Source organism: Eschrichtius robustus, chromosome 2, assembly GCF_028021215.1.
Source record: "Eschrichtius robustus isolate mEscRob2 chromosome 2, mEscRob2.pri, whole genome shotgun sequence".
Lineage (NCBI taxonomy): Eukaryota > Metazoa > Chordata > Mammalia > Artiodactyla > Eschrichtiidae > Eschrichtius > Eschrichtius robustus.
This window is the reverse complement of record NC_090825.1, coordinates 58,553,242-58,572,733: the sequence shown is the minus strand read 5'-3', so window position 1 is coordinate 58,572,733 and position 19,492 is coordinate 58,553,242. Positions and strand designations below refer to the sequence as shown.

At 40.3% G+C, this 19,492-nt stretch overlaps 1 protein-coding gene across 4 annotated transcripts in view; it reads left to right on the top strand.

Moving 5' to 3' along the window:
* Positions 1-7,909: 7,909 nt before the first annotated feature.
* The window catches only part of FAM169A (family with sequence similarity 169 member A), a 63,776-nt gene continuing 52,193 nt past the window's right edge, over positions 7,910-19,492 (top strand). For 2 of the 4 annotated variants that reach the window (XM_068535521.1, XM_068535518.1), the window contains exon 1: positions 8,712-9,029. The gene's annotated coding sequence lies outside the window, so the exon portion shown is untranslated. Of the gene's footprint in view, positions 7,998-8,354; positions 8,493-8,711; positions 9,030-19,492 lie in introns of those variants that run through there. The other 2 variants (XM_068535520.1, XM_068535519.1) reach the window with 2 other exon arrangements.

Below are 19,492 nucleotides of genomic sequence, written 5' to 3'. Positions count from 1 at the left end.
TTCCTATGTCCATAAATATTGTTCAGAAAGGCGATGTAAAGACTACAGCACATTCCACTGTATGGAGGTACCAACACTTTCAGTAACAACTCTTTGGTGGGCTTCCCCACCACCAGTATTTTCCTGTTACAAACAATATCGAAATCATCTTGTTTGCAACTCTTTGTGTTCACCCTTAACTAGTTCCTTTGGATAAATTCTGAAGGGAACGTTTAACTCCACTGATGACTCAACTCCTTTCTTTGGGCCTCAATACCCCACATTCGCCCCTTCCTCTCTGGCTACGTCTCTGCTTCCCATATAGGACCTTCTTCTGGTCTCTGTTAGGTTTTGCCTGGGCCTGTGCTTTTTCCTCCCAGTCTCCCACAGTAAGCTCACTCATCCCATGGCTCCTCCAACTTCCATCCCTATGCAATGACTCCCCATCTATACCTTCAGTCTAGGTGTCTCCCCTGTTGGGGCCCAGGGCAGGCCGCCTCAATAATCAACAAGCCTCAGTGTCATATTGATTATTTTGAATGAAAGTTACCTAAGGGAATTCCCTGGCAGTCTAGTGGTTGGGACTCCACGCTTTCACTGCCGAGGGCCCGGGTTCTATCCCTCCCTGGCTGGGGAGCAAGCTGCGAGGCACAGCCAAAAAAAAGAAACTTAAAAAACAGCCAATGCAGTAGAGACACTTTGACCCTCCTCTCTGTCTCCCTGAAAGCGGGAAATAAATCTCCCATGTGAAAGATGCCTTCCCTGTGCCAGGAGGTAGAAAGATATCCTTATCACCAGAGGTAGGGAATTCAGGGCTGAGAAGCCTGTATAAATAAGCCTTGTTCCTCCTTTACTAATTTACTACCCAAGCCCAAACTTTGCTTAAATTCCTTACTAATAAAGCATCCACACCTAAGGTTCTTTATCCTGTCAAATCCTCACAAATTTATTGTTTCTTTGTTTGAAAAAATATAAAAGCCACCCGCCTTTGGTCACTCTCTGAGCATCATTTTATGATCTCCTATATGCGTGAAATTTAATTGGTTTTTCTCTTGTTTATCTGTCTTGTATATTAGTCCAGCCACTGTTACTGATCCAAACGCGGGTCCGCTTGCCTGTGCCCAGTAAAGCCAATCTACTGACACTGAAACCCTGCGGGGCCCTCCCAGGTACAAAAGACTTTCCGTGTCCCCGCGTCCCGCTTCTTATTTGCAGGATAAAGGCTTCAGCCTCCTAGACCTCCCTGAGCTCCAAAGAGCAGATTCAAACAGTTGCTAATCAGGGAAGTAAGGAAATGCAGAAACAAAGGAGTAACAATCAAGAAACTATAGTGCAGGATCCTGGTGCCTCCTCAAGGAATATACGTAACAATATCTTTGAGTTTTCTGCAGGAACTATGGTCCCCACCCAGGTGGAGGATGGTAACTTCAGGCTGAGCACAAGATTCCTGGGGCACCACCCCTTTACCTCAACCACCAACCAAGTAGAAGAAAGTCGCATACCCTCCTCACCCCAAATTTTGCCTATAAAAACTTTTCCCAAAAATTATCGAGGAGTTCGGGTTTTTGAGCACAAGCCACTCATTCTCCTTTCTTGGCCCTGCAATAAACCTTTCTCTGCTCCAAACTCCCACATTTTGGTTTGTTTGGCCTCACTGTGCATGGGGCACACGAACTTGTGTCCAGTAACAACACTGGGTTGTGGTGAAGGAAAGTGCAGCATTTATTGCAGGATGCCAAGCAAAAAGCCCAGGGCAGCTAGTGCTCAAAATACCCAACCTCCCTGATGGGTTTCAGGGAGGCATTTTTATTTTTTTATTCTTTTTTTTAAAAAATTAATTTATTATTTATTTTTGGCTGCATTGGGTCTTCGTCGCTGTGCGTGGGCTTTTCTCTAGTTGCCGAGAGCGGTAAATTGCCCTCCTGTCCCCGACAACCCTGAGCTCCAGTTCCTAAAGATCTGTTTCAGATGTTCCCACTTGAATGTCTCACAGCACAGAAAACTCAACATAGCCAAAATGGAATTCATGATTTTACCTCCTAAATTCTCCTTCTCTAGTGATGCCTATTTTAGTAAGCAGCACCAACATCTACCCTGGTTGAAGCCAGAAGCCTGGTGGTCTTGCTTCTCTTCTCTATTACTTTGCACATTTTGCCAAGTCCTGTTGGTTCCACTTCCCACCTTTGAGCTTTAGAATTCATTTACTTCTCTTCATCCTCACTGTGACCTCTAGACCAGACTGCCATCTCTCACCCAGATTAATTAATCAGCTCCATAACTGGTTCCCTGCCTCAGTCATATTTTCTTCAATTCATTTTCCCCATTGCAGCCTGAGAAAATTTGCTAACATGTGTCACTCTGAAACTTAAACGTTTTAAACAGCTCTCCCTTGCCTTTGGGAGGGAGTCCATACTGACCATGGCTGACCAGGGCTTTTTAGAGGAATAACTGGTCCTGCCTGTTTCTCTGGTCTCATTTCTTGACACCCTGCACTCAGCTAAAAGCACTAGTTGTCTTCTCAGTTCTGCCAGCAAACCATTGTTCTACAGGCACATCCACATTTCTTGTTGGCTCTGCCTGTCCCATTTGTCACTTTGTCACATCACAGGGTCTATACAGCACAGTGCCTGGCATAACAGACTTTTCGAAAGACACATGTTCAGTTAATAAATATATAATATTGGGTGAGAGGGTGCTAATATAAATATTTTCTAGAAGCTTGGATATATACTAATTGAGAAGCAGTATAGTTAAGTCTAAAGTCTAGAATTTAAAGTCTAGTATAATTCAGGACAATGGTCAAATTCCTGCTCTACCACCTTGGGTCAATTTCTTCACCTCCTTAAACCTCAGTTTCCTCATCTTTGAAATAAGGATATAGTATCTACCTGAAATAGTGTGAGGATTAAACAAGACAATTTCAGTAAAACATTTAGTACAATGTTTGGTACATAAGTGTTTAATAAACGTAACCCGGCAACAGTGACAATGGTGACCATGATACTTTGCCTCCAGATGGGCGGTCCATTTGCATGCCAACCTATTACAGAGTGAGTAGCTGTTTCAATAAGCTTTGTGGTTGCTATTAGTGATTAAAAATAATACCTCTTATTGCCTGCAGTAAGATAGGCAAACTTTTTTGTATTTCTTTGATTAATAGTAATATACCTCTTTAGACATTCATGGTATTATTTATACATTTTGGCTTTTAAAAAAAATGCTTTAGTGACATCTTCATGCACATAACTTTTTTTTTTTCACTGTTTTGAAATTTTTACTCATTTTCTTGTCATTTATTCAATACCCACTTTAGGAAATACACTCAATAAAAAACATTAGATTGTAGTTAATTTTTTCTTCTTTTTAAAAGTTTCCTTAAGTATTAAGGGGAACATTCACACTTTCATCACTTTTGATATGTATTGCCAGGTGGCTTTCTATGAAGTATAGACTACTTATTCTCATTTTAGGATCCCTCTTGATGCCTTGATTCTTCTACTTGTTTTTAATTAAAAATGAAAAACATAATTATACTTTTCTGTATATTCCTTATACACTTGGCATGGCAATTACTTTGGCCAGTAACTTGTTTCTAGACTACTAACTACAGCCACTTCTTATCCTTCCTCACAGTGATATTCGAGACTTACTGAGGTCAAGTGTGAAATGTTTAAAATCAAATGCACTAAATGATCAAGTATAAGATATTCTTTTCATGGTCAGGGAGTAGTGTGTTTTCTTCATCAAATACTAGGTAGGTGAGTCACAGAGAGCACTGATTTCTGCAAAATGCAGTTCCTTAAGACAGCAGCAAAATCAAAGAAGAGCATCTATAAAGTATAGTATACATATTATAGAAGAGCGTTCTTTTTTTCTAGCCATAGCAAGGAGACAGTGTTTAACTTTGAATTTTAGTGAGGACTGCATTTGTTGGCAAGTGACCAAGAAGACTGGGGGTAGGCAGTCTGGAACTGGTGTGGTAGCTCCGTTATGTCATGATTGTCCCATGTTACTATATCTTGACTCTGGCGTACTTAATACATGGGTTTCATTCTCATGGTCAGCTCACGGTTGCAAGACGGCTGCTCTGATCCTAGAGGTAAGGTCTTCTTTCAGGCAGGAAGGAGAAAAATGTACAAATGGCAAAAGGCAAAGGGATAGCTCAGCGTGTCTTTTATCAGGAAAAAAAAAAGCGCTTTCTTGGAAAGCCATACCAAATAATCTGCTCACATTTCATTGACCAAAATGATCATAAGCTGCAAGAGGAGTCTGGGAAGGAAAATAGTTTTGGTTGGACACATTGCCACCCTGAACAAAATTGGGTCTGGCAGAGAGAAGGGGAAAATGGATATTAACTAGGCATCTTGCTATATATGGATATAAATATGTAATTTTTCTTCAGTATTATGAAAAATACCACATCTTCTTTCTCTTAAACTGAGCCTAAACTTACCAAATACTCTGTGCTTAAATTTGTATCTCATATTAGATCAAACCAAACCAGAAGAACAAATGTAACTGGTCTTCTCAAACCTGTTATTTCTCTTGTTCTTCAGGTTCTTTTTTCTTCTTTTTCTCAGTGCATAGTACCATTCAGGAATTTGAAATCCTCAGATAGTAGTAGTGTTTGACAAAGAAAACCCCAACAAAATACTGCTTTTAATAATTAAAGCATTCCTGTGACATACTTTACATACCTGAGGAAAAAAATAAAACATTCTTCTAGGGTGAGTAGGAAAGATTACCTTCTCGCTTCCCATTTTCCATGGCTGACACTATTAGCTAACTAGTTAACTAACTGGCTAATATTTTAGATCTAGAAGTCCCTGGGCTACCTCAGTCATGAAAACCTTCTCATTGTAATATTATGAATTCAAAACGTGTATTGTATACATTGGACCCTAATTCTACCCATCTAAGTCTAATGGAGGGTCAAAGACGGTGATGAATCTTTTCTCAGGAAATGTGTTTCTTCCATTCACTAAATAAATGTATAAATAAAACTTATAACTGCTCTCTGGAACCTGAAAAAGAAAAAAACTTGGAGAGCAATTAACCTTAAAAGTTTGTGTTTTTTTTTTTTTGTTTTGGTTTTTTTTGCTTTTCAAAAACTAACAGATTATATAATTTTGCTTAATATATATGTGAGGAAGTCTTACAAGTTTTCTTTCTAACTAAGGGTTTAATTCCCTCTTCATGTCCAGGAAAATACTACTGGATCTAAGAAATTATTTAAACATTGAAGGCACTGGTATTTGGTATGTTTTAGGGCTTCAAAAGTGAAATTCAATTATATGGCATAAGATTTTGTGTCCATGAAAGGCGGTATAGAACACTGGTTAAGGGAGTGTGCTCTTGAGCCAAACTGCCAGGATTATTAGCTGTGTGCCCCTGAGCAAATTACTTAGCTTCTCTGTGTGCCTCAATTTCCTTGCAGGTAAACCGGGTATGTACCTCGAAGGACGGGTATTAGAATTAAATGAGTTAATTTCCAGAAAGAAGTTAGTAGAGTGCCTTGCAATTTGTTAACAATCAAAAACATTAGCCATTATTTTAGCCATTAGGAATTTCTCTTTTCCAGTACAGTTTAAGGGCTCTTTTCTGGGTCATTTGTATCAGCAATCTCCAAAGTCCAGTGTTGTAACCAGTCTCTCTTAACATGGTTTCATTCCACTTTTGTCATATACTAACAATGCAGTAAGAACTCTTAACGTTTCTTTCTGCTTACAACTTAACAAAATAATAATTAAAGCGAGCATATGCAACAACAAAAATCAAAGCAATAATCCTTTTACTTGCTACAAAACTTTTTAGACAAAAGCGTCAAAGCATATTTCAAAATATTTGGTAGTGATTTACAGCATGTATTAATCTGATAAAGACTTTTTTTTCTTAATTCTTTGCGCACTAAGAGCACATGGATCTTCAGAATATGGGTAAACACAGAAGCAAGATTTCATGTATCTCAGCCAAAGAGGGACGTAAATGGTGATTTTTTTTTTTTCTTAAAACACTCAAAGCCTTATCACGTTGCAAGTAAAGAGAACGAAGCCAGAGCTTCCTCACAGGACACTCCTCATAGGTAGGAGACAGCACTTCTTCAGCAGGTCTCTGCAGTAAAGATCCTTGCTGCAGGAAGAAAGCTGGGTTTAGCTGCTTGAATGAGGGGCCACTGGACCCTATCTTTTATGGGGCTAGGTGAGTGTGGCTTTGATTCCTAACAGAGTGGCCAGACATTTGAAAGACAGGGTTCCCAGGCACAAGTAGCCACCGACTACAATAATAGCTAAAAGCCAATCACACTCATGCATTTCAAACATAAAAAGTTGCATTGGCTAGCTTTACTCTGTGGCCCAAGGCTTCAACACCTGTAGTGTGGTAGCCAAAAGAACATCTTCCCAAGTGGCAGTTGTTTGGAATTGACCTGGGGACTCTGACTTACATACAGTCCTAGAAATATAAATTCCAGAGTTATATAACTTCATTCATTCAAGATTTGCTGTGGATAAAACACATGCACCCCAATGTTCATTGCAGCACTATTTACAATAGCAAGGACATGGAAGCAACCTAAATGTCCACCAACAGATGAATGGATAAAGAAGATGTGGTACATATATACAATGGAATATTACTCAGCCATAAAAAGGAACGAAATTGGGTCATTTGTAGAGACGTGGATGAATCTAGAGACTGTCATACAGAGTGAAGTAAGTCAGAAAGAAAAAAACAAATAACACATATTAACACATACATGTGGAAGCTAGAAAAATGGTACAGATGAACCGGTTTGCAGAGCAGAAATTGAGACACAGATGTAGAGAACAAACATATGGACACCAAGCGGGGAAAGCTGCCGGGGGTCGGGGGTGGTGGTGTGCTGTATTGGGCGATTGGGATTGACATGTATACACTGATGTGTATAAAATGGATGACTAATATGAACCTGCTGTACAAAAAAATAAAATAAAATTCAAAAATTCAAAAAAAACCCCCAACTATTCAAAATTCCTGCTCAATTAAATCTAGTTCATTGTTAAGGTCCACAAAAATGGTAATTACTTTATGTATAACATTTAAGATTTCTGTTAATTAAGTATTACAGATAAAAAAAATTACAGATGTGAGGTTGATTCTTATGAGCAACTGAAGGTAGAAAAGTCTATTTGATGAAAAAAATCTGAGCCAAATAGCTCTGTATCAACAAGTATTCTTTGAAGTATTTATTGATCTCATTGATCGTTAGTAACTTCATGAAAGGTCGGTACTATGATTGCTAAATATTTCTGAGGAATGAAAGAAGCAATTTCAAAGGTACTGGATGAACTAAAAACAGTGCCACGGCTCTTGAATGATGAGCTTATTTTCCAGAGTTTATGGATAATACGAAGTATTAAAATTACTCTAAATACTATTCCTCAGTACATTTATTAAACATATTTAAACCATGGCATGCATTACTTTAAAGAAATCTACCACGCTTTAAATACTTGAGAGTTTATCTTTCTTCCGTGGGAGTGTAATTAGCAAAAGGGCCCTGGGCGCTAAGGCAAGGGAAATTAATTGGAAGAGGAAGGGGAGGAAAGGAGGGTGGACCGCGGTTCTTCTGGGTTAGGGATAGTTTTGCGTGTGCTAGTTTCTGAAAGAGAAAGGCTCAACGCAGGAATCTGGTGGTTCCTTGTAATCTCAAGATGGAAGTCTGGGCACTTGGGCTTGTCCAGATTGTGAAGGGGCCTCTCGACTTCCTTTCGCCTTCCATCCTCCAGTGTGGCAGTGGGTTTCGAAGGGAGGTGGCTGGCGGGGGCCTGTGGTCCTCGTCCGCACCCTCCGCATCCCTGTCCGAGGCCGGCAGGCCTCGCCCACCCTGGGTAAATTCCCGGAGGTCCCGCCCCTCGCTAGAGGAGAACTCCTTGGGGCGTGCAAACGGGATCCTGCGAATGTTGACATTAAAGGAATACGCAAATTCAGCGTCGTGGTCCCCGCAGCTTACCCGCACCTATTTTTATACCTAAGCCAAGGTCACTCTTTAATACCCGGCCATTGCCTGAGCTGGGGCTAGCTGGGGCTAGCGACGGCGGCGGGAGCGGGGAGAGGGGGCGCGGGTGGCGGGGCGGCGGCCGCGTGGCGCCCTCCGGCCGGCTGAGCCCGCACCTGCCCGGCGCCCGCCTAACAAGCGAGCCCGGCGGGAGGCAGGGCGGCGTCCCGGGCGCCGAGGAGGGGCCGCGCGGCGCGGGCGGGCGGGGGGATTCGCGGTGGGCGCGGGCGCCGCGCGTCTGCAAAGGCTGGAGGCGCTGCGGCGCGAGTGCGTCACGTTGGCGGAGGGCACGGTGGGCTGCGGCCGACCCGCCGACCAGGAGCCGGGCGTCCCGGGCGAGGGGCGGGCGGCTGTACCGGCCCCGGCAGCCGCGAGCGGCGCGGCCCGGGCCCGGCCTGGGGTCGCCAGAGAGCCGCCGCCGGCTTCATTCATTCCCGCGGCTCCGCCTCCTTTCCCGAGCTCCGGCGGCGAGTCCGAGGTGAGTGCGCGGCCCGTCCCGGGCGGGGGCCGCGGGCCCAGGCCGAGGCTGCCCGGTCGGGCCTCGCGCCCCGCCGGCCTCGCGCCTCGCCGACCCCGCACCCGCGGCCCCGCACCCGCACCCCCGCGCGCGGGCGGTGACGCGGACCACGAGCTGCGGGCCGCCCTGAGGACTCGGGCGCGGCGCAGGCCCACGCCGGCCACCCGGGCCCGGGGCGCGCGTCCAGTTGCGGGCGACCGGCCTGCTCCCCCGAGGGGCGTGTGGCCCGCCCCAGGTGCGCCGGCCTCCGCGCCAGCGCCACCATTTTGTGTGAGGGAATGCCTCCTCCTTCCTCCGCCCGCTCCCCGGCTGCTGCTTGCTGTGCCCCCTCTACTCCCCTCCCCTCCCACCTCTCCCACCTGGAGCCTGTCCGCCCGGATCGGTCGCCTCGGCGTGGGGGAAGCGGACCTGGTGGCTGGTGGGGCGGAAGCGTTTGGACTCGGGTTCAGCCACGGATGCTCTGACCGCCTCTCTTACCTTTAACCACTTTTGGAATAGGTATTGTATGGATTCCGTTCTAGAATGTAGGTCATTACAATTTTGTTCTAATTCTTAGCTACCCATTATGCAATTTTTCGAGGCCTGTGCCCTAGGAAATCAGTGGGTGAAGCTTTGGATTGTTTGTGGCTCAGGGATCTGGATTACATTTACTCCCATTATCGCCCTTTGGGAGACGGGGTGAAGTATCTCACTGGCTTTTCAGCTTCTGGAAAGTGTATGAGTGTCTTACCTGGAGTAGATTCTAAAATAACCACTACCCCTTCCTCCTTTGGGATATCATTTCAAAACCTCAATGAAAACGCTCTCGTGTGAGGATTTTGAGGGGGGTAGGGACAGGTTGCTAAAAGACTACCCAAAGGAAAAGTTGTGATTTAGAACTGTTACACCTTCCGTCATTTTCACGGTTCCAAAGAATTTGGTAGTTCTTGTTTTAACTTGTCTCCTCGCAAATATACGTACGTACCTAGTAGATTATACTCCCGTCATCTGTATTTTATCACTGCATCACAGACAGGGATTAAAGTCTGGAATGGTGGCAGTTGCATAATACACACATTTGGGCCCTGGAGGGAATTCACTAAAATGGATCTGGGTTTGATGTGCCTTGTATCGTCTGCTTGCATTTATGTATGTATGTACAAAAGATGTACAGGTTATTTTTGCAAACTGTATTTTGCTTTTCTCCTTCAAGAGGAACGATTTTTAGTGACTAACATGGACAAGATTAAGTTTTTGGTATGTGGATGAGACTAAGTTTTTGGTTTTTGAAAACCTTTGCTTGTTTGTTGTTTGGTTTTTCTGGTGGGGGGAGCCCAGGGAATGTGGTGGTGAGAGGAACCTGGGAAAAGTCCATTTGTGATAAGACTTCCAGTACAAATAAAGGTAAACTATCACAGCCTTTCACGGAAAGCTTGTAGCTGTCACAGTGAACTCCTCTCTTTGAATTTATGATGAGGATTGGCTTAGGGAATTTAGCTTATATGAGTAGCAACATTGGTCTGCTGCTTGAGTGATTATAACCTAAGATGCTATACCTGTGGATTTTAGGTTCTAACAAGTTCCAAATGAGACTGACCTTTGGAATAGTATTCGAATCATTACAACTGGTATCATTTCTCTAATCAAAGATACAATATACGTCAAACAAAAGGCTTAACTTTGATTTGGAGAAAACAAAATATTTTATAGTTAGATGCTTTTGAGAGTCATCCTCTTTATTAAATTACTCTAAACTTTTTTTCGGATTAGTTGAAGACTCTTTCACTTAGTATCTCTGCAAACACATGATTCCATATCATGTACCATCCCTAGCAGAAGTGTCATGCCACTCCTTAATGACATGTTCTGTGGGAAGAATTATGGAGGTGAAAGGGACCTTGGACATCAGGAGATGAGCTGAGAGATGTCTTGTTTCAGAGAACTTAATGAAGTAAAGATTGCCTGCTAAGGATTGCCTGTGCCCTGACTGGACCTGTGCTAGGTCCCGAGGGATTGAGATTGTTCCTGCTGGCAAGTTCAACACGTAGTCAAACACAATCCCTATATCTTTACACTGATTCTCTTAATATACGTGTCAGAGAGGTTCACTGAATTGGTACTATTGTATTTAATTAACCTGAGTTTGGAAGTGATCTTGGTGTGCTTCTTTATCTTTAATGTGGCTTGAGATTTTGAGCATTACTATACCAATGGTTGAGAAATTGAAAAGAGAAAAAAAAACCTCTAACACTTTTCTACTTATCTCCTACCTAACTAACCCTTTTTAAGCCATCTGTGTGTGTTAGGTTCAGTCATATGCCTAAGATTTACTTTTTAGAGTTAATTAGAATACAAAAGGATTGAGTATTCGGGCAGGTTTTCAAAAAATATCAAGGATTCTGTAGAAAGGATCGTTGGTTGGGTAGGAAGTTAAACAAGACTTTCATGTTTATTCCCATTTCTAAGATTTTATGATTCTAAATTGAAAAAAAGAATCGCACGATTATTGTGTTTACAGTGATTTTCTTTTCACACACCATTAGGCTTCTGATCCTTTGTATGTTTAACCCTGAAATTAAAGTACTAAATTTGGCATGCTTCATGGGTAGTAGGGGTATTTCACAGTTCTTTAGTACAACAACAACAAAATTACTCAAGGTTGTATTTATTAAGGAAGAGGTGTGATGATTTAAAGATAATCTGGGAACAGCTGATAATTATTAGACTCATTGAATTTTAGAGCTGGTATATGAAACCTTAAGGTTTATCTGCTCTGTAGGAGGGATCTACTCATCTAGTCCAACCTATTTTTTGGGCCAGAAAGTTTGTGACTTAGCACATACTTTAAAAAGAAAAGCATGATTTTAGTTACCAGCTGCTCCAATGAGATGTTAGTTTTAGGTTACACCAAAGGTAGCTTTCATGTATTCAGCAAACACTGAGTGTCTTATGTTACGGACCACAAAACCAAATAGACCCCACCCTCATGGTGTTTATAGTTTAGTGAAGTATTGTGGATTAAAATTCCTTAAAATCTAAATGCACAAAGATTTTTGGAAATATGTATAGGGAACAAATCAACTTAGTAAATTGTATCTTTAAGAAAGTGCCAGACTGCATGTTGGGGGACCCCTGCATTTATGGATTGTGCAGAGGAGAGAGAGGGTTCAGTTGCTGAAAGAAACTGAGGGAAAGAAGCTAAAAAATAGAATTGAGAGAGAGTGTTGTCCAAGGAAGGAGGGAAACTTTTAAGTGGCAGAAAATAGTCAGTTGGGTCTGGTCTGTCATAAGGACAAGAGGGGTGAGAATGAAAATAATCCCTTGAATTTGGGAATTGAGAGGTTGTTGGAGGCCTTAAGAGAAGTAATATAAGTATAGCGATAAGGGGAGAAGCCAATTTGAGAATGAATAGCCGTGGAGAAAAAGTCAATGAGCTTGACTCTTTGTTGTACAATGATTGATAAAGTAATAAACTGTACTGATAAGGAACTTTTTAGTCTGAAGTCTTTTTTTTTTTTTTTTTTTTTTACTTTTTGGCCACACGGCAAGGCATGTGGAATCTTAGTTCCCCCACCCGGGATCAATCCCGAGCCCCCTGCAGTGGAAGCATGGAGTCTTAACCGCTGGACCACCGGGGAAGTCCCTCTAAAGTCTTACACATATTAACAATGCTTTCAGGTTTAGATCAGCCAGCCCCTGATATATCAGATGAAGTTATTCTGATTCTTAAGTTAACAGTAGTTATTATTCAGAGGCAGTATAATTCCACAATTTAAACCAAATAGACGTAAGTTTGAACCCTGGCTTTATAAAAGAGTAGTTATAACAGAGCTTATCTCAAAATGTTGGCAGAGGTAAATGTGATAATGTTCCTAAAGGTGAGCTACAACTAATGTTATCATCAATGAGATTAGGATAGTTTTTGTTTTTGTTTTTTTTGGTATCTAGTTCAGTGTTTCTAATCTTTTTCTCCGTTTTATTATCTTCTCCCCACATAGCGCCATGTACAGCACTTTTTTGAGGTACATTTCAAAGCACTGCTTTACTTTTTCATTTTTAAAATTGTGATTTCTCTACCACTTGTCAGAGCTTTTGCTTTACCTGAGATAAAGTATAACCAAAATGAGTTGAGTTGGTAGAATTCTAGTTAAAACCAAGAAAATCTTTGGTTTTCATTATTTTGTGTATTATGTAGGGGAAATAAGTGTTTTTTGAAAAATTCAAAGTAATTCATGTAGTCCCCTTTATAGCTTTTGTGGATCCCAGACTAAGAATCTGTTTTCTATTAATTACTTACTCATATGAGTGGAAAATAGAGCTATATTTAGCAAAAAACAACCACATGTTAGAAGCCTTGATATTTAGCTTTGTAAGTTAATGCATATCTAAAAGTCCTTGAAATTAATTTCAAGGCTGAGGAGATTTCTTGATAAAATTTTCTAAACCGTGAAAAAAGAAATTGAAGTGATTCTGAGTAAATTTTGTTTGGAGAATACTAACTTTTTGTATCTGAGTAGCTTCTCAGAATGGCGACAACAACAACAAAAAGCATAGTTTTATTTTATAAAATGATTCATATGATTTTACAATTTCATACACAACCACTCAACTGAAGTCTAGAAGCTCTTGGCTCTCCTTTCTAGAAGTGGCTCACGGATGTTCTTGTGCCTTTATTTACCACGATTCAGAGAGATGTTACTCCAACCAGAGTTGGACTGTATCAGCTGTCACTAACAGTACTCTTTGATCAGCTAATTGGTTGGTCTGTGTTTTCATGCAGCGTGATACATTTGTGGGTAGAATTTATTGTTGGGAAGGCCCATTTCTTTTACTCTTTAGAGATATGTTGAAAAAGTCTAAGTTTTCATCTGCGTATTGACTCTTCAAATATTTGAAGGGAACTTTCTTGCCTCCCTTCCAAGACTTCCCCACCAAGACATGCCCTCACTGATTTCTCCCAATTCCTGTTCCTCATCTACTGTACCGTGGATTCCAGATCCTTTGCCATCCTGGTTGTTTTCCACTGGAGGCATTCCAGTTGTTCAGTGTAGTTTTCTTAAAATGTGGATGTTCATTGTCTGATGCATGAAGAGGGCAGGGATTCTTTTCCATCTCTGCATCTGGACAGTCAGAACCCTAATAATGATGCCCTATGATGGGGTCATTTTGCTTTAGCTTAAAAAAAAAAAAAAAAAACTTGCTCATAATTCATATTGAGTCTAGTACCAACTGAATCTCAAGCAATGGATAATAAAAAACTGTAATTTCGGTATTTTCCCTTAGCTCTATTTTGTAGTAATTTGTTAAAGAAATATTTGGTAAGCATTTTACTTTGTCAGCTTTTAAGTTTCCCTTTTATTTTAGAACAGTTGGCTTTGTATTTATTGTGTAGTAAACATTTAAAAATTCTGATGAAGATGGATCATAGTGATTAGAACAAGTATCTAAAGTCTGAAGAGAGGATACTGCAAGATTTTTTAAAAATCTAACACTTAAAGAGTGACTGAACAATATGCTTGATATATTCTATGATAATTGTATGATTAGATACATTATGGGTTATACTGACCTTTTGTCTTGACCTGGGAACCTGGTTAAATCCAGGTTCTGGAGAGAGATTGCCTAGGTTTAGAGACTGACTCTGCCACTTACTAGCTGTGTGAACTTGGGCAACTTACTTAACCTTTTCACACCTGAGGCTCCTCGTTGGAAGAATGTATGAATACCTGCCTCATAGGGTCATTTTGAGGAATAAGTGATATAATATGTGTAGAGTGTTGAACATAATGCCTCGTGCAAGGTAAGCAAGCAATGAATGATCTTTCATCATCAGAAAACATTATGAATTATAAAAAATGGTTATAAATGAATTTGATGATACCACCCCTTTGTAAATTATTTCCTATCTTCGTTCTCTAAGTAATCAAACATAGACACCTAAGTTATTAGTTAGAAAGGACATCAGAGATCATTTGATTCATCCCTACTTTTTATATGTTTGGAAAAATGGATTATGCTTCTTTGGAGTTCTGAGCCTGGTAGAATAGACGAAGAAAAGTAAATCACACTCTCACGTGGTAAGTATGTTAAAAGAAGTATGCACAAGGAACTTACGAGAAACTCATGAGTTTCTCAACTTGTCTGCCTTCATTTCTACCTATTAATCCCTCCTACACACAGCTGCTAGGTAAATTGTCTTAAAGCATAGCCTTGGATGTCTCTTTTCTGCTCAGGATCTTTAAATTGCCTCCTTCTGTGTGCCAAATAAAGTCCAAACTCTTTAGTCTGGTATTCTTGGCCTGTTATGTTCTATCCTCAATTTATTTTCCTAGTGTACCTACCATTACTTCTTTTTATATACCTTAACTCTGTTGGTGAATCCAACTACTTGCCATTCTCAGTATGCTTTCTGGCTTCCATTTAGCATTCCCATCTTCTTAGAGGGTCTTCCTTTCTTATTTTCTTTTTTTTTTAAATTAATTTTTATTGGAGTATAGTTGCTTTACTAGAGGGTCTTCACTTCTGTCTCTGCCTGTTGAGAGACTATCTATTGCTTTTCCTTTAGCAGCAGAACTTCACGTGTTTCATCTGTGGCAGCTCTTGCTCCTAGCACCAGTGTGTGGTTTATTTATACAAACCTTTGTTCAGTCATTCATTTATGTAGTGAGTATGTATTGAAGCCAGAGAGGAAGGCTACTACTATCTCTTTTTTTCCCCTGGGACTGCTGCCGGTGAAAGGTAAGAAAACAATTTCACTTGACCTGGGTAAGCATACACACCTGAGTTTGCACGAGGATTGCAAGAGCAGGTGTATGGGGCCATGAGTCTTACGTGCAGAGTTGGAGAAGCCTGGAAGGGAGAGCGGAATGGTTAGCCTGTGGGTTGGAGGCTGCTGTTTTTCCAAGTTGGGGTGATACTCTGCAGATAGCAGCAACCCTTGGTTACACTTATTTGTTGTGCAGTGAAAATATTAGGGAATGGGGTGGGGTGGTTTTGGTGGTGGTGATTGTGACTCAGCAGAATATTTCATAAATCATATGCCAAAATTAAGCACCAAGTTTTGTTTTGTTTTTGCTTTTTGTTCTATTTCCTTTAAAATGAAAATATCCATCTTCGTGGTTCTAAATGAGACAAACCTGTGATATTTTATGTTAAAGATATCTGCAACAATGTGCATGTTGTTTGGACTTCTGTTTTTAAAAATTGCCTGTGTCCTTGAGGTTTCCTACCAAACCCGTTAACTTTAAGCACTATAACATCAGACCTATTACATGGTAAAGAAACCAGGTTAAAAAAAAATAAATTTAGATTGTCTAATGTTGAAATGAAGGACAAAACTTTATGGTGTATTCATTTAAGTAGTTCTTATTTTGCCCTTCCTGATGTTTGTACACTGCTCCTGTGAGATAAACAGTGTTCAGTAAGCTGGGTCATGAAGGGCTAGAGTAGCTGACATGTTCTAGAGGCACATGTATTCTGTAGTACTATATGTAGTCAGTCAAGTGGAAGCTTCAGTTATAAGCACTTTTTTTTTTTATTTTGTATAACTTAAAAAAAAATTTTTTTAACATCTTTATTGGAGTATAATTGCTTTACAATGGTGTGTTAGTTTCTGCTTTATAACAGAGTGAATCAGCTATACATATATCCCCATATCTCCTCCCTCTTGCGTCTCCCTCCCACCCTCCCTATCCCACCCCTCTAGGTGGTCACAAAGCACTGAGCTGATCTCCCTATGCTATGCGGCTGCTTCACACTAGCTATCTGTTTTACATTTGGTAGTGTATATAAGTCCATGCCACTCTCTCACTTCGTCCCAGCTTACCCTTCCCCCTCCCTGTGTCCTCAAGTCCATTCTCTACGTCTGTGTCTTTATTCCTGTCCTGCCCCTAGGTTCTTCAGAAACATTTTTTTTTAATTCCATATATATGTGTTAGCATACGGTATTTATTTTTCTCTTTCTGACTTACTTCACTCTGTATGACAGTCTCTAGGTCCATCCACCTCACTACAAATAACTCAATTTCATTTCTTTTTATGGCTGAGTAATATTCCATTGTATATATGTGCCACATCTTTTTATCCATTCATATGTCGATGGACACTTAGGTTGCTTCCATGTCCTGGTTATTGTAGAGCCGCAATGAACATTGTGGTACATGACCCTTTTTGAATTATGGTTTTCTCAGGGTATATGCCCAGTAGTGGAAATATCACCTATTAATTTATTGTTAGGCTTTTGCATATGTATCTGAGGAGTGTAAATAGCTCTCTATATCTTGCTGCAAGTGTATATGTAGTTAGAAAAGGGTTTAGCATCCGTTCCTGGGTGTGGTCATTTAGTATTTGTGTTCTGACTCATTTTGCTTAGGAGTCTCATTTCAGCCCTATGAGCCCTGTTTCGCCTCCCCAAGGTAGAACCCCCGTATCAAATTCTGTCTCCATTGGAGGTTAGATGCAGGCACGTAACCTAAATTTTGTCAATCGGATGCATCCAAGAGAGACTGCACTACAAAAGCGATGAGGAAGGGGCTCTATATGGAATCTCCTTTCTTCCCGGCATGTCTCTTCCCTTGGGTCCCTCCTTCCTCCTTCATCAAGAATAACTACTGTTAACAATAACAATATAATGTATGCCCTTCCACATCATCTTCTGTATAAACATGTAAGTATATACCAGTATTTTTCATAAATTAGTTTTAAAAGTACATGCAATAGGCTTTTAAAAAAAATTAAGAGTTGAGCATTTTTGGTGTTTGTCCTGTTTTATGAATTGTCCATGCCACTTGCTTATTTGCATCTTAGTTTAAAAACCATTGTATTTGTATTAAGCAGCCTAACTCTTGTGGATCATATTGGTTACATAACGTTTGCCTCTGAATTTTTTGTTTTTAGATGTAAAAATTTTAATATGTATTCAAAGTTATTAGTTTTACCCTTGCAATTTAGTCCTTCCTCAGAGTTCCTTTTTCTCTATCTGTTCAAGTAATTTGCCTATGGTCACACAGCTAGTAATCCTGGCAGTTTGGCTCAAGAGCACACTCCCTTAACTAGTATTCTACATATTCCACCTTTGACGTGTACAAAATTCTATGACATATGACTGGATTTTGCTTTTGTAAGCCCTAAAACATACCAGATACCCAATACCTTCATCTTTAAATGATTTCTTAGATCTAGGACCATTTTTCTGGATATGGAGAGGAGTTAAACCTTTAGAAAGAAAACTGGTAAGATTTCTCTTGATATGTATAAGCAATCTTATACCATCTTAGGGTCCTAAGGCGCTGTGCTTTCAGACATAGCGTGGTAACTAAAAGGATAGGCCTCACAGCTAGACTGCCTGGGTTCAAATTCTAGCTTTGCCACTTACTATAGTGTGCCTTGAACAAGTTACTCTGCTGCTATGTGTTTTAATTTCCTCATCTGACAAATGAGATAATTAAATTATCCGCTTCATGGGTTTGGGATAAAAACTCTATCAGGGATACATGTGAAATGTTTCAAATAGAACCAGGTGTGTAGTCCACTGTTGGCTCAGTGATTATTACTTCAAAAGATGATTTTGTTTTCTACTTGAAATAAAAAGAGGTAACAGGTGTGAACCACATTTAACTTCCTGCCCCATTACCCATAAACTTGTAGGTAGTCTTTACCTATATGTAATCAAATCTTTTTCCTCTCTCAGAAGATAGAAAAGGATTTCTGAGCAGTGTTGAGCCCACCTGAGAGTTGATAGTTGTAGCGGTCTGTTCAGTGGTTTCATTTTTGTCATACTTAAAAACTCAGCTCTAAGAGCAGAGAAGGATTAATCTAGGAATTAGGGCCTTGTGTGGGTAGGAGGGATAGAAGGATAAAAGGTGAGTAGGGGAGAGAGTTCAGTTGAGCTGATGTAGTACATGGGCTAGGTTCGTTACGGAAGGCTATGATGTTAGAAAGAGACAAGGGAAGAATCAAGAGGAGAATCATAATAAGGTCCAGAAACAGGCCTTTTGTGTTAAAGGTTGAGAGCTTTGCGGATTATGTTGCTGGGACACCTAAGCTATTTTCGGTGTTGGGGGAACAATGAGGAGAGGTAGGATCATGCCTTGGATTGGTTGAGATAATTGTTTTTTCTCTAAGAACTCTTTCAGCTCTAAAATTTCCGTAATTTTTTGCATCTACTCCTCCTCCTAAAGCCCCCAAATAATAGCAATAATCTATAAGAATCTTGAAATTATTTAGGAACTAAAGTTAAAAAAAAATATTTCCCTGTTTTAAGAGTATAGTTGATATCCAGTAATTAACCTTAAATAGGGAAAAAAATCACAATAATAGGAATATGGTTTTTAACTCTTATATTTTCTTTCTTGTTAAGAGCATTCATTCTTGCAAATAGATAATTTTTCAGGAAAAAGGGATGAAATTATTAAAAGATGGGTGTAAAATAGCTGGTGGGCATCTTAGAGTTCTTATGTAAGAGGTGTGAACATTAATGTTTTTATACAGGTTATCCAGGATTAATGAGCATGCCATTTGCTTAATTTATAAATTAATTTGGACACTTTTTACACTTCATTGTCCATTCTGCGTAAATTTTTTGATGAGTTAGTTCACTTAAGGCGACATTAAGCTTTCTCATTCATGTAGAATCTAGTTAGGCCTTTTGGTTCATCTCATGGGCAGAGCATAAAGTACTTGACAGAATTTGATCTGACAGCTTTACAGTTATGTAACATAGAACAGAAGCTTAAAAACAACAAAAAAGAGAGAGAAGTGACTGATTTTTTTCACAGCAACCTATATTTCTCTCCAGAACCTTACTACCCTTCTCTTGCCTCCCTGAACTAGCGGAACCAGCTTAAGGCTAGTAATTTACACAGTCTTAAGTAACCGCTATTTTTTTAAATAAACAGTTATAAACATTTAGAGGTGAAAGGTCCTTAGGATTATCCTGTCCAGTTGCATCACATTACCAATGAGAATACAGAAGCCTAAAGAGG